At 47.6% G+C, this 13,766-nt stretch overlaps 1 protein-coding gene across 6 annotated transcripts in view; it reads right to left on the reverse strand.

Annotated features, from left to right (window-relative positions):
- HABP4 (hyaluronan binding protein 4) overlaps positions 1-13,766 on the reverse strand; it is a 39,885-nt gene that overhangs the window by 20,363 nt on the left and 5,756 nt on the right. The gene's annotated exons all lie outside the window — the stretch shown is intronic.

Genomic DNA, 13,766 nt, shown 5'->3' on the forward strand with positions numbered 1-13,766 from the left:
TTATAAAGTACGTTTTTGGCTTGTACATTGCAGGGACGGGGGGTATAAAAGCATGTTTGGGAAGTGTGCTGGGTGCTGCTACAGCACATTCCCATAGCTTTACATGCGTTTTTTAAGTGATTGGTTCCCTTTAAAGCTCATACTCACAGCGGGATGTCAATCCCGCTGCGGGTATGTGCTATCATTAGGGTGAATGGTACCGGATCCGCAGTGGATCTCGCTCCGAATTCGCAGAAGTGAGATCCGCTGTGGATCCGGTAGGTGTGAAGGCACCCGGGGCTGGGTTCACACTATGTATATTTCAGGCAGTATTTGGTCCTCATGTCAGGTCCTCATAGCAACCAAAACCAGGAGTGGATTGAAAACACAGAAAGGATCTGTTCACACAATGTTGAAATTGAGTGGATGGCCGCCATATAACAGTAAATAACGGCCATTATTTCAATACCACAGCCGTTGTTTTAAAATAACAGCAAATATTTGCCATTAAATGATGGCCATCCACTCAATTACAACATTATGTGAACAGAGCCTTTCTGTGTTTTCAATCCACTCCTGGTTTTGGTTGCTATACAGCCTCACAAATACAGCCTCAAATATACATAGTGTGAACCCAGTTAAAGTGTATTTGAGGGGCCTGTATGTTAGAAAGCCCCACAAAGCATCCCATTTCAGAAACTGCACCCCCCAAACTCTGCAAAAGCACATCCAGAAAGTGTTTTAACCCTTTAGGAGAGTCACAGAAATAAAAGCTAAGTGTGTAAGAAATTTGAAAATTTTAATTTTCTGTGCAGAGATTTTATTGTAATCCAATATTTTTCATATTTATAAACTTATTACCAGAGAAATTCCCCCCAATATTGATTGCCCCGTTTCTGCAGTTTATAGAAATACCCCATATGTGGCCCTAATGCATTGTTTGACGCAACCACAAGCCTCAGATATAAAGGAGCGCCTAGTGCATTTCAATCGCTCCGTTATATTTGGTCATTTCTGTCTGTACCACTTCAGGTTGGCAGAGGCTCTGGGGTGCCAAAAAAATAAACCTAAAAAATACCCCTAAAGGGACACCATTTAAAAAACTAGACCCCTCAAGGAATGTAACAAGGAGTGCGGTGAGGATCTGGACCGCACAGGTGCTTCACAGATTTTTAGAACAATGTGGCGTGAAAAAAGAAAAATGTATTTTTTACACTATAACGTTGTTCTAGCCTTCAATTTTTCATTTTCACAATGGAATAAAAGGAAAAAAAAAAACACAAAGCGTGTAGCGCAGTTTCTCCCGAGTACGGAAATACCCCACATGTGGACATAAAGTGCCAAGCGGGCGCAGGACGAGCCTCCAAAGGGAAGGAGCGCCAATTGGCCTTTGCAAGCTGGATTTTACTGGAATGGATTTCAAGGGCCATGTCGCATTTACAGAGCCATTGTGCTGCCAAGACACTTGAAACCCCCCACAAGTGACTCCATTCTGGAAACTACACCCCTTAAGGAATCTAACAAGGGGTGCAGTGAGCATATGGACCCCACTGGTGACGGGCACAAATGTGGAACAATATTACGTGAAAGGGAAATTTTTCATTTTTTCACTTTCACGGCACAAATGTGCCCGTCATCAAGGGGTCCATATTCTCACTGCACCCCTTGTTAGATTCCTTGAGGGGTGTAGTTTCCAGAATGAGGTCACTTGTGGGGGGTTTCCAGTGTTTTGGCAGCACGAGGGCTCTGTAAATGCGACATGGCGTTCATCATCCATTCTGGCCGAATCCAGCCTCCAAAATCCAAATGGCGCTCCTTCCCTTCAGAGGCTTGCCCTGCGCCCACATGGCGCTTTATGTCCACATGTGGGGTATTTACGGACTCGGGGGAAATTGCTCTACACATTTTGTGGTTTTTTTCTCTTTTAACCCCTTGTGAAAATGAAAAATTTAAGGCTAAACCAACATTATAGTGTAAAAAATGTAATATTTCATTTTCACGCCACATTGTTCCACATTTGTGGCCGTCACCAGTGGGGTCCATATGCTCACTTAGGGAATGTAACAAGGGGTGTAGTTTCCATAATGGGGTCACTTGTGGGGGGTTTCTACTGTCCTGGCCGCACAGAGGCTTTGTAATTGCATCATGGCATCCTCTAATGGGAATGGCGGCCATACCTATTTAGCTGGGGAAAAGCGACAATTCTAATTTATTTGGGGGTATTAGGCCAATTATTAGTTTATAAGGTTGAAAATGACAGGTGTCCATCAAATTCAACCTGTGTTGATCCAGAGGAAGGCAAAAAACCCTTGTGAGGTAGACAACAGTAGCCTCATCACTGGGAAAAAATTCCTTCCCGCCTCCATAATGGCGATCAGAATAATCCCTGGATCAATGCGACCCCTGAAATAGGAATAAGGGCGCCCCTACGCCAAAAAGGAGGAGTTGCTGATCAGCGGCGCACTTACGTGCGATGCTGATCAGCACTCAGCGGCGTTAGGGCGAATAAAAAGATGGCCAAAGATGGGGGCGACTGAAAAGCCCGAAGATCCGAAGATTTCCGACGAAGACCGAACGAACCCGGAAGTGGCGGCGACGAGGAGAAGAGGACGCGCGGGACCCCGAATCTTCGTTCCGGAGGCCAGGATCAGGTGAGTATGGTACACCTGCACCACACACACCTGTTCTGCACCCCTCAGCTACCTAGCTGAGGGGTGCAGAACCCTGCCGGACACTTTTTTAGCTGTTAGATCGCCGTGATGGGCCGGCCGGTACTGGCCGGCCTATCACGGCGATCGTGGGGGTGGCACCGGCGCCATCTTTGTTGGGGACAGTAATGGCGAATGGTACTGTCCTGGACTGTACCAATCGCCATTGCTTTCCGGGTCACCGATGACCCGGAAAGCTGTATTCAGCTGCTATCGGCTGATCTGTATTGATCAGGCGATAGCAGCGATCGTCGGCACGGGGGGGGGGGGGGGGGGTTTGGGGTAAATTTACGCCCGATGTCGTTAAGGGGTTAATGGATAAATCCTTTTGGCAAAAGTAAAGTATGTGCAATAAAAATAAATGCAAAAATAATTGCAATGGGCGTAAGGTGCACACGACTATGTGAACAGTCTGAATAGGTAAAGACAAACAGTGGAAAATGTAATGTAAATCTAGCATGGACAGGAGGGGAGAGGCAAACAACATATAGCTACGGCCCACAGAGACCCCACGTGTTCCGTCCTGTGCCCAGGACTTCCTCAGGGAGTTCTATGTGACTATACTGCATGTATAGGATTGGTGCATGTTTTTGTATGCTGTTATTGGGGTTGAGACAATTATTTGGCGGCTCATTTACCCCTATACTGGCCTTTAGTACATGATCACATTCATGACTCTTTTGCTTTGTGTTTTTAATCCTTTGGTGTCTTTCTTGTTTTTTGATGTGATATTCCTTGAATAAAGTATTTTCCATTGTTTATGATATTGGTGTGCCATTGCCCTCATTGCATACTTATTTTCTCCAACCTTTCACGACATTGGGCCCTCATATCATCCTCATGGAGTCGGCTTCTAACCGTTTGTGCAGACACATGCACATATGTGGCCTGCTGGAGGTCATTTTGCTGGGCTCTGGCAGCGCTCCTCCTGTTCCTCCTTGCACAAAGGTGGAGGTAGCGGTCCTGCTGCTGGATTGCTGCCCTCCTACAGCCACCTCCACGTCTCCTGGTAGCGCCTCCAGGTTCTGGACACTACGCTCACTATGCCACAGCTCACATTGATGTGCCATCCTGGACGAGCTACAGTACCTGAGCCACTTGTGTGGGTTGTAGGAGGTGTGAAAGCACCACCAACATTCAAAAGTGACCAAAACATCAGCCAAAAAGCATAGGTATTGAGAAGTGGTCTGTGGTCCCCACCTGCAGAACCACTCCTTGAGTGTGTCTTGCTAATTGCCAATAATTTCCACTGTCAGGCTATGTTCACATGGCGTAAGAGACCGGCCGTTCCATGACCCGGTTGAGTCACGAAACGGCTGGTCTCTGAAAAGATCATCCCAGCCGGTACTGCAGTACCGGCCAGATGATCTTTCAGCCCTTAGAGTTCTGATGCTGGCGCATCCTTGCGTGCCCGCATCAGAACTCCCCACTGCACACTATGAAGCTGAATAGCGGCCGCAGAATATAGTGCCCACATACTATGTGGGCCCAAATAGTGCCAACATAGTATCCAATGCCCCATATATGACCCACATAGTATCCAATGCCCCCATATAGTGTCCACATAGTATCCAATGCCCCCATATAGTGCCCCACATAGTCTCCAATGCCCCCATATAGTGCCCCACATAGTAGCCAATGCCCCCATATAGTGCCCACATAGTATCCAATGCCCCCATATATGCCCCACATAGTATCCAATGCCCCCATATAGTGCCCCACATAGTAGCCAATGCCCCCATATAGTGCCCACATAGTATCCAATGCCCCCATATAGTGCCCACATAGTATTCAATGCCCCCATATATGCCCCACATAGTATCCAATCCCCCACATAGTATCCAATCCCCAGAATAGTGCCCAATATTGTATGCAATCCCCCAATAGTGCCCAATATAGCATTAAATCCCCCCACAAGTGACACCTGTCCATCTCCCCATCCCCGCACTGCCCCCAGCAGAAAAAGAAAATAAAAAAGCAGTAACTCACCTGTCCGCCGATCCCAGCAGCTCCTATCCTATCAGATCGCGCACTCCTGTCATGGAGGATGACAGGAGTGCGCACTCTGACAGGAGAAAAGCTGCTGGGACCATCAGACAGACCCCCCAGCCCAGCCCGCCACTGTGGCCCCACCAGAAAAACAACAAAGCAGTATTTCACCTGTCTGCCAGTCCCAGCAGATTTTCTCCCTGCAGAGCACGCACTCCTGTCATCCTCCAGCGCGGGCAGCGGGGTACAGAGACACTGACTGTGCCGGAAGTGTCCTGCAGCCTCTGTCATGAACCCCGGCACAGTCAGTGTCTCTGTACCCCGCTGCCCGCGCCGAAAGATGATGGGAGTGCGCGCTCTGCCCGGAGAGGAGCTGCTGGGACCGGCGGACAGGTGAGTTACTGCTTTGTTGTTTTTATTTTACACCCAATATAATGCCGGACACTGGGTGCTGTTCCGGGACGGCGGGACACCACCCCGAAAACGGGACTGTTCCGCCGGATCCGGGACAGTTGGGAGCTATGGGTGGTGTGTCTGTAACACGCTGCCTGCGCCAGAAGATGAGGAGAATGCGCACCACAAAGGAGTGGCTGGGGAGCAGGTGACAGGTGAGTTCATTTTTGTTTGTTTTTTTTTTGTTTTCTGATGGGGGCACAGCAAGGAGGGGCCACTACATTGTAACGGGTGTAACGGGTTAGATTAGCTATATAGAGCTCTCTATTGGGGATTGGATACTATATGGGGAACTATGGGGGGATTGGCTACTATAGGGGATACTATTAGGGTGCGTGCACACAACGGAACCTGCGGCGGATTCCAACGCTCTTACCTGCACGCGGTGGCACGCATCTCCGCCCATGCCATAGACACTATTCTATGCATGGGCGGATTCCACATTCCGCCGAAAGAACTGACATGTCAATTGGCGGAATCCGCCCGTGCATAGAATAGTGTCTATGGCACGGGTGGAGATGCGCGCCGCCGCGTGCGGGTATGGGTGACGGAATCCGCCACGGGTCATACGCGCAGATTCCGTAGTGTGAACGCACCCTTGGGCAGGTTTGGCTACTATATGGAGAAGGTCTGGGGGAAGGAGTATTGTGGCTTCAGATGTGGCTGGGAAGGTGCTAGCAGTCGCATGGTTGGAGGGGTTTGGTCAGCAAGGGGATGGGTTTAGTGGTTGTCTGAGTTCATACCACTTTGCCCTGTCCATTTGGTGCATGTGTCATCAACCTGTCACAAACAAATGCCAACGTATATTGCAGGGTCTTGAAAGCGGGCCTTTCGGTTTAATAGGCTGTACTAATGACAGATTTGGGCCATTTTCAGGATGTATATGTTTATTTTCTTGGGATGCTCATGCTCAGTACAATCCCAGTTCACATGCAGCAAGTAGGATTGTTGGAAAGTGTCTGCACAAAGTTCAGAGAAGAAAACAGGAAGTAATTAGATGCATAGGAAAGAAAAATGGTGCAGTGATGTAAGCTTCTTCACTACAAACTGAGACCCCCGTCCCCGTATTTCAGCTGTACAGTTCCACGTTGTATGCAGTGGATTTTACAAGTCACTTTTTTCTTACAACATGTTCACACTGAGTAAAACAGGCGGAATTCCTCCACGGAATCCCACCTGTGTCAGTGTGCCATAGCCCAACTATGGAAGAGCACACGCTCCTCTGCAGCCGCTACTCTCCGCTTAAAGAAGTGACATGTCACTCCTACGAGCAGGAAGGCCCGCTGTCTCCCAGTGTGAACATATGTCTTCCGCAGATTTATTAATCCTAATGGAGCGTCACAGGGGGGAGGGAATATGGCCACACAGGGGTGTCGTGGGCCTGCCCCCAGTGCCCCGAGTCAGGCCAATCACGGAAAAAGACCGGGGCCGTGGTGGCGTTTAAAAAAAAAAAAAGGACCTAATGTTAAAAAAAGTGATGTAACAACCTGATGGTACATTCGCTTTAACCCCTTAACGACGCATGATGGGTATACCCATCATGCGGCCATTAAGGGGGATCAGAGAGGGCTCCCGGCGTGAGCCCTCTGTGCAGCCCTCTGTGCAGCCCGCAGTCCCCGGTTGCTATGTGCAGCCAGGGACCGCGGGTATCAACAGCCGCGACCAGCTAATCAACTATGCAAATGCAGCTGTCAAAGCTGAGAGCGGCATTTGGATAGTACATGTGTCCCCTGTCCCTGGTATAAGTGGGGGATCTCCCCCCCGCGATGCAATCCTGGAGGGGAGATCCGTTGTAATGAGCTTAGCGTCGGAATGACGCTGATTCCAGCTCAGCAATCCATTTAGATGGTCTGCAGCAGACCATTATAATAGAGCACCAATCTGATGGATCGGTGCAGTTATATACACAGCATTGACCTCAATGGGAGATCAGTGCTGTGTATATAGAAGTCCCCCAGGGGGATCAGTGCTGTGTACATAGGAGTCCCCCAGGGGGATCAGTGCGGTGTATATAGGAGTCCCCCAGGGGGCGTCTAATTACTGTTAGTGAAAATAAAATAAAGTGTTTTTATTAATCGAAACCCCCCTCCCCTAATAAAAGTTTGAATCACCCCCCTTTTCCCATTTTATAAATAAAAATAAATAAATAAACAAACATATTTGGTATCGCCGCGTGCGTAATCGCCCAAACTATTAAATGATTACATTGCTGATCTTGCACGGTAAACGGCGTCAGCGCAAAAACCCGCAAAAGTGCAAAATTGTGCATTTTTGTTTACATTAAATCCAGAAAAAATTTCATAAAAAGTGATCAAAAAGTTGCATATATGCAAACAAGGTACCAAAAGAAAGAACAGATCGCAACGCAAAAAATGACACCTCATACAGCCCCATAGTCCAAACAATAAAAGCGCTATAAGGATGGGAATAGAGCACATTTAGTTTTCTTTAAAAGGTTTACATTTTTTAAAAGCCATCAAATAATATAAAAGTTATATAAGTTATATATCGTTGTAATCGTACTGACTTGAGGAACATAGATAACATGTCAGTTTTACTATAGGGCAAACGGCGTAAATACGAAACCCCTCAAAATAAAAGGAATTGCACCTTTTTTCAAATTTCACTGCACATATCATTTTTTTCAGTTTTTTTCAGGATATTTTATAGAAAAATTAAGTCTGTATTTGCAAAGTATAATTGGTGTCGCAAAAATTAGGGCTCATGTGGGTCTGTAGGGGAAAATATGCAAGCGCAGTGGCCTTTTAAATATGAGGTGGAAAAAACGAAAGCGCTACAAGCTGAGGTCCTGGCAGGCCCCTGTGACTACATACTCGCAGCGGTTTTTTAGACTGCTGCGAGTATGTAATGCAGCCGCCCCCCTTAACCCCTTCATCCGCACCCGCCAGGCTCCCGCTCTCTGTATACATTACCTGTCTCCTTGCTGCACTGGGTCCCGGCTTCCTGCTCTGCTGCCCAGCCAATCAGTGTGTTTCCCAGCCGCAGCCACTGATTGGCTTGGCGGGAGAGCAGGAAGCTGGGAACCCATGCAGCAAGGAGACAGGTAATGTATACAGACAGCGCGGGAGCCGATGAAGGGGTTAAGGGGGCGGCTGACTTACATATGAGTATGTAGTCACTGGGGCCTGCCAGGACCTCAGCTTGTAGCAGATCTTGCTGCAAAACTCGCAGTGAGATTTCTGTTGTGAGTCGGTATGTGTAAAGGCACCCTAAAACAAAGCTATACTTGTATCCGGGTCCAGTCTCCTGAAGGCAGCTTTTTGGTCTTGTATTCCCAGTCATCTGGGCGCTCACAGAGAAAAACTATGTTCACACACTGTTGAAATTAAAAAATGGTCATTATTTGCTGGTAAATGACATCCATCCGCTAAATTTTAACCCCTTAACGACATCGGGCGTAAACTTACGCCCTCGCGCCCTGGTACTTGGCGCATCAGGGCGTAAATTTACGCCCGATGTTTCCCCGATCGCTGCGTGTTCACACACAGCGGTCGGGGAAGATGGCCTGCTATAAATCATAGCAGGCCATCTTAGCTTCACGGCACGGGGGGTGGTTAACACCCCCCGTGCTTACGATCGCCGCTATAGGCTGATCAATTCAGATCAGCCAATAGCGGCGATCGGAACCTTGGCGAGGACGGCACCGACCGCCATTACTGTAAAAAGTAATGGTGATCGCCGTGCCACCGGCCCGATCGCCGTGAACGGCCGGCCGGTACCGGCCGGCCATTCACGGCGATCGGGCCGGTGGCACGGCGATCAGAGTCCCACAATATAGTAAATACCTGCCCTGGACCCCTCAGCTAGGCAGCCGAGGGGTCCAGAGCAGGTATTTGTACATTACTCACCTGTCCCGGGCTCCTGATCGGCGTCTTCCGGGTTCGCGGCATCCTCGTCTTCGTTCGGGTCTTCGGCTTCTTCCGTGACGTCACGTTCGGCTTCTCTCGGCTATTTTCGGCTCCAGCGTCGGCTCTTTCCGTATTTTGCGCTCTGCTGCCCTCTAGCGGCTGATATGTGTAATACACTTATCAGCAGCTACAGGGATGTTCAGAATTTTTTTTTTTTTTTTTTCAAATTTTTTTTTTTCTATTTTCCGCACCCTATCGCCGCTGAGTGTTGATCAGCATCGCACGAAAGTGCGCTGCTAATCAGCAACTCCTCCTTTTTGGCGTAGGGTGTTTTTTTTCTATATTCTACTGCCACGGTCTGCTTATAAGTGCCGCACATAAGTGCGGCATTTATCAGCAACTCCTTTGTTGGCGTAGGTTTTTTTTTATACTTACTGTAAAAAAACACGTAAAAAACACTACATTACACCACACTACATTGAATAAAGTTTGACACTACACCACTACATACCCCATATACTAATCCCCGTATAAAGATGGCCCCCTGGGTGTTTTCGGCGTCAGAGGGATACGTTATTATTACCTCCGACACCGAAACAGCCAGTGAGGATGAATGGGGGGTCCTTCGTTCCTCCATTCATCCTCATCATCCTCATCCTCCAGTGACGTGTCTGGGGGTAGTGTAGCGTACGCTGCCCCCCAGACACATCTTTTCCGCCAGTACCGTCCCAATAAGAGATGACGGTATGGAGTGAAATTCTACAAACTCTGTGAGCGTACCTTAGGGTACACTTACAGATTTCGGGTACGTGCACACTGCGGAATGGCGAAGGATAACCCTTCGTGCATTCCACAGCTGGCACCCGCCGGCGGACTGATGCAGGCATGTGTCTCCACCCGTGTCATAGAATCCATTCTATGCACGGGCGGATTCCATCGTCCATCCAAAGAATGAACACGTTGGACGGAGAGCGGAATCCGCCCGTGCATAGAATGGAGTCTATGACACGTGTGGAGACGCGCGCCTGCATCAGTCCGCCGGTGGGTGCCAGCTGTGGAATGCACGAAGGGTTATCTGTCGCGATTCCGCAGTGTGCACGTACCCTTAGAGTGTATGTAGGAAGGGACACCCGAATCCAGCCCCTAGATGCCCCCCCATCCTCGGAGTTAGTGGGAAGATCGTCCGGGAACTGATCTTCCCACTGCTGGATAAAGGTTACCACCTGTACGGGGATAACTTTTATACCAGCACCCCCTCCTCTGGTCTCTCGCTGCCCTGTAGCTTGCGGCACGATCCGAACATATCAGAAGCAGTAATAGCGCCCTAATATTTAGCAGCCATGGAGCGGACCCAGCGCTTCTGGATATGAGGGACCCCGTATCGCACCAGGACAACATTTTCCAGGTGACGTCCCCCACACTGGAGAAAGGGAGACCCCAGAAGAAGTGCAGAGTGTGGCGTAACAGGGGGATCAGGAAGGACACCATTTACCAGTGTGACGCCTGTCCTGATCACCCCGGCCTCTGCATACTGGATCGCTCCAAGGCGCACCACACGTCACTGGGGTTCTACATTATCTAAATTCTGTCCCTTATTCCTATTTCAGGGGTCACGTTGATCCAGGGATTATTCTGATCGCCATTATGGAGTCAGGAAGGAATTTTTCCCCTGTGATGAGGCTACTGTCGTCTGCCTTACGAGGGTTTTTTTTTTGCCTTCCTCTGGATCAACACAGGTTGAATTTGATGGACACCTGTCATTTTCAACCTTATAAACTAATAATTGGCCTAATACCCCCAAATAAATTAGAATTGTCCCTTTTCCCCAGCTAAATAGGTATGGCCGCCATTCCCATTAGAGGATGCCATGATGCAATTACAAAGCCTCTGTGCGGCCAGGACAGTAGAAACCCCCCACAAGTGACCCCATTCTGGAAACTACACCCCATAAGGAATCTAAGAAGGGGGGCAGCGGGGATATGGCCCCCTGGTGACGGCCACATTTGGGACGTGAAAATGAAAAAATTTTATTTTTTATTTTCTCGGCACATGTTCTACGTAAGTGCCCGTCACCAGTGGGGTCCATATGCTCACTGCACCCCTTGTTGGATTCCTTATGGGGTGTAGTTTCCAGAATGGGGTCACTTGTCGGGGGTTTCTACTGTCCTGGCAGCACAGGAGCTTTGTAATTGCGACATGGCCTCCATCCTCCATTCCAGCCTCTAAATGGCGCTCTGTCCCTTTGGTGACTTGCCCTGTGCCCATATGGCACATTATGTCCACATGTGGGGTATTTTCGTACTCAGGGGAAATTACCCTACACGTTTTGTGTTCATTTTCTTTTTTAACCCCTTGTGGAAATGGAAAAAAATCAAGGCTAGACCAACATTTAGTGTAATTTTTGTAAAATTTTTACTCTAAATCATTAATCTTGTCATGTTTTTTCATTTTCACAAGGGGTTAAAAGATAAAAAAAACATTTAATGTGTAGAGCAATTTCCCCTGAGTTTGGAAATACCCCACATGTGGACATAAAGCGCCATGCGGGTGCAGGGTAAGCCTCCGAAGGGAAGAAGCGCCATTTGGTTTTTGAAGGCTGGATTTGGATGGAATGGATTTCGAGGGGCCATGTTGCATTCAAAAGGCCCCTGTGTTGCCAAGACAGTTGAAACCCCCCACAAGTGACCCCATTATGGAAACTGCACCCCTCAAGGAATGTAACAAGGGGTGTAGTGAGCATATGGACCCCACGGGTGACGGACACAAATGTGGAACAATGTGGCGTGAAAATGAAGTATTACATTTTTTACACTATAATGTTGGTTTAGCCTTGAATATATCATTTTCACAAGGGGTTAAAAGAGGAGAAAAAAAACAAAATGTGTAGCGCAATTTCCCCCGAGTCCGTAAATACCCCACATGTGGACATAAAGCGCCATGCGGGTGCAGGGTAAGCCTCCGAAGGGAAGGAGCATCATTTCGTTTTTGAAGGCTGGATTTGGATGGAATGGATTTTGAGGGGCCATGTTGCATTCAAAAGGCCTCTGTGTTGCCAAGACAGTTGAAACCCCCCACAAGTGACCCCATTATGGAAACTACACCCCTCAGGGAATGTAACAAGGGGTGTAGTGAGCATATTGACCCCACTGGTGACGGGCACAAATGTGGAACAATGTGGCGTGAAAATGAAATATTACATTTTTTACACTATAATGTTGGTTTAGCCTTGAATTTATCATTTTCACAAGGGGTTAAAAGAGAAAAAAACACACAATATGTGTAGAGCAATTTCCCCCGAGTCCGTAAATACCCCACATGTGGACATAAAGCGCCATGTGGGCGCAGGGCAAGCCTCCGAAGGGAAGGAGCGCCATTTGGATTTTGGAGATTGGATTTGGCTAGAATGGATGATGAACGCCATGTCACATTTACAGAGCCCTCCTGCTGCCAAAACACTGGAAACCCCCCACAAGTGACCCCATTCTGGAAACTGCACCCCTCAAGGAATCTAACAAGGGGTGCAGTGAGGATATGGACCCCTTGATGACGGGCACATTTGTGCCATGAAAGTGAAAAAATGAAATTTTTCCCTTTCACGTCACATTGTTCCACATTTGTGCCCGTCACCAGTGGGGTCCATATGCTCACTGCACCCCTTGTTAGATTCCTTGAGGGGTGTAGTTTCCAGAATGGAATCACTTGTGGGGGGTTTCCAGTGTTTTGGCAGCACGAGGGCTCTGTAAATGCGACATGGCCCTTGAAATCCTTTTCAGTGAAATTCAGCTTCCAAAAGCCAATTGGCGCTCCTTCCCTTTGGAGGCTCGTCCTGCGCCCCCTTGGCACTCTATCGCCACATGTTGGGTATTTCTGTACTCGGGAAAAACTGCGCTACACATTTTTTGTCTTTTTTTGCCTCTTATCCCTTTAAGAAAATGAAAAATTGAAGGCTAGAACAACGTTTTAGTGTAAAAAATAAATTTTTCTTTTTTCACGCCATATTGTTCGGAAAATCTGTGAAGCACCTGTGGGGTCCAGATGCTCACCGCACCCCTTGTTACATTCCTTGAGGGGTGTAGTTTTCTAAATGGTGTCCCTTTAGGGGTGTTTTTTAGGTTTTGACACCCCAGAGCCTCTGCCAACCTGAAGTGGTACAGTCAAAAATGACCAAATATAATGGAGGCGTTGAAATTCACTAGGCGCTCCCTTATATCTGAGGCTTGTGGTTGCGTCAAATAGCGCAATAGGGCCACATATGGGGTATTTCTATAAACTGCAGAAACGGGGCAATCAATATTGGGGTGCATTTCTCTGGTAATAGGTTTATAATTATGAAAAATATTGGATTACAATAAAATCTCTGCACAGAAAATTAAAATTTTCAAATTCCTTACACACTTGGCTTTTATTTCTGTGACTCCCCTAAAGGGTTTAAACACTTTCTGGATGTGCTTTTGCAGAGTTTGGGGGGTGCAGTTTCTGAAATGGGGTGCTTTGTGGGGCTTTCTAACATACAGGCCCCTCAAATACACTTTAAACCTGAACAGGTCCCTAAAAATATCTGATTTTGAAATTTTACTGAAAATTTGGAAATTTGCTGCTAATGTTTTAAGCTTCCTATCGTCTAAAAAAAATGAAAGATAGTTTAATAAATGCCGCCAACATAAAGTAGACATGTTGCTAATGCTATTTAATATATAATTTATGTGGTATAACCACTTTCTGTATACGCAAAGAAGTTTCAAAGTTGGAAAAATGCATTTTTTCACAT

The sequence above is a fragment of the Dendropsophus ebraccatus genome, chromosome 3 (assembly GCF_027789765.1).
Source record: "Dendropsophus ebraccatus isolate aDenEbr1 chromosome 3, aDenEbr1.pat, whole genome shotgun sequence".
Taxonomy (NCBI): domain Eukaryota; kingdom Metazoa; phylum Chordata; class Amphibia; order Anura; family Hylidae; genus Dendropsophus; species Dendropsophus ebraccatus.